Below are 2,278 nucleotides of genomic sequence, written 5' to 3' on the forward strand. Positions count from 1 at the left end.
ACACAGTTGTAATGGGAATTGAAAGAATATCACACGCCATGCGGGACAGTTCTTTAAACCAAGTTGCATTGTTTCTCCAATATTTCAAGACATCTAGACTCTGAAAGACAACCATATTTAAGACCGGTTCAGCCAAGTACACATCTAAAGCTGATTTTCCCGTTCCCGCATTTTGAGAAAAGAATGCATAAAACCCCTACATTATAAAAATAAAAGCAGTAAGAACACACCAAGTACTAAAACCAATGATTATTGACTAACTACTTACGCCATATCCAGCTGGCAGACTGTTCACCAATGTGGTTTCTGAAGTGCTTGCAGTAGTGCTCTTAGGATCTTTCTTATAAACTCCATACAACTTTTTTTATCCTCTTTCGGATGTGATCCATTTTAGACTTTCTTATTAACAGATCTAAGGTGTCATAACAATATTCCAAGACCGTGAACTTCAACCTTGGATCCAATACTGCAGCAAGAGCAAGTATGTCATTGTAGTTTTCCCAATACTTGTCAAACGTCATATTCATGGTTTCCACCATTTGATAAATGGTCTCATCATCTGGGGTAAATAAAAAAATTACACTATTTTCGCTTTTAGCTTCCAATTAGTATGAACATAATGAGCGTCAGACATAAATAACCCTCCACGGTGATTGCTCTACAAAAATTAGTAGTCAAACAAATCCTACCAAGAACTTCACTCAAAACCTTCCTAAGATGAGCTTTCTCATTCTCAAATATCATAAGAACATCAGCTATACCAGTATTTCTACACTATAACTCAATACTTGGATTCGCATAAGAAAAAGCTTCTCTAATCCTTCTATACTCAACAAATGAGTATGCAAGATCATGCTCAACAATAGCACCAACAATCATTTCATGGAAAACTATTATATCAAACTTCTTATTGCTACTTCCAGGTGTACTTCCAGGAGCTTTTGAACAGATTTTAATATGACGCATCAAAGTACTAGTTCCATTCCTACCTAGATCTAAGCAATAAGGATGCTTGCAATGTTTGTCGATAATGTTATAACAACCATCAGGCAATTTATCTCCTATAATTTTAAAATGTTTCCAACACTTTGAACGCCTTCGTTTTTTACCTCTATTCTCAGCCACACTTGTTGAAGAATCATCTTGTACAGGTTCAGGATCAGGATCATCTTCATTCTGATCCATCATCTCATCTCCACTCAGATCGTCATCATCATTTAGGTTCAAAGTATCATACGTACGATGATGACCAACAGATTCTCAGACAGTACAACCAAAAAGAGACACACCCGTTTACATGAATTCCTGTATAAATCCATTTACACAATGATCTAAACTCGTGTCAATTTCAGCCTTTGGAAACAATAAAAGTTAATAGGTCTCTCGGAAACGAACAATATGATCTACAGAAAATAAGCAAACAGAACAAAAACATAACTGAATATAATCTTTGCAATGAATCTAGCTTGCACAGATGTATATTGGACTGGTTGAGTGATAAGCATGCATAAACAAGATGAAGACAGAGCTTAGCATTAACAAACCCATCATAAGCAAACGAGTTAAGCAAAGCCATCAGAAGCAAACGAGAATCCAAAACAAACCCATCACTCATCAACAGACCATTAAACACTCTAAATAAATGTAAGCAAGTTACAAGTCAATCGAAACAAACAGACCCATCAAACCAAGCCAAAGCAAACAATCGAACTTGAAGAACCCATCAACATACACATCAAACCTAGAATCGCAAACCCATCAAACCAAGTATCAGAAACATAATCGATCCAAAGCTTATACATTGAATCTAGAAAGACCCATTACAAGATATCCCTAAATCCCTAAATCGAGAGAGAGATTGCAGCAAACCTGAAACGAGTCAGCTATAGAGAGAAGAAGATAAAGTGAAAAAATGGAAGAGGAAGATGAGAACGTTTGGGCTTAAGCTTGAGTTATGAGTAAGAGCAACTGTGAAGAAGATGAAGTGAAGAAGCTCAGAATCGAGCTCTCTAAGTCTGAAGGCTAAAAGAAAAAAATTATGATTTTCCCCCAAATACATTACCCCTACACATTTTTAATATTTGGGCCGCCCAATGTCCTTATGGGTTTGTCCATTTGGGCCATGGGTGTATTTGGGCGTCGCCCATTTGAGCAGAACATTTTTTCGGTCAAATATGAGCGTTTTCACGTAAGCCCATATTAATTTGGACAGAGGCTATCCATGGACAACCCGCCCATTTGACAACCCTATCTAAGATATGCTTTGTATTATCAATTT

Source organism: Brassica napus, chromosome C4 (assembly GCF_020379485.1).
Source record: "Brassica napus cultivar Da-Ae chromosome C4, Da-Ae, whole genome shotgun sequence".
Lineage (NCBI taxonomy): Eukaryota > Viridiplantae > Streptophyta > Magnoliopsida > Brassicales > Brassicaceae > Brassica > Brassica napus.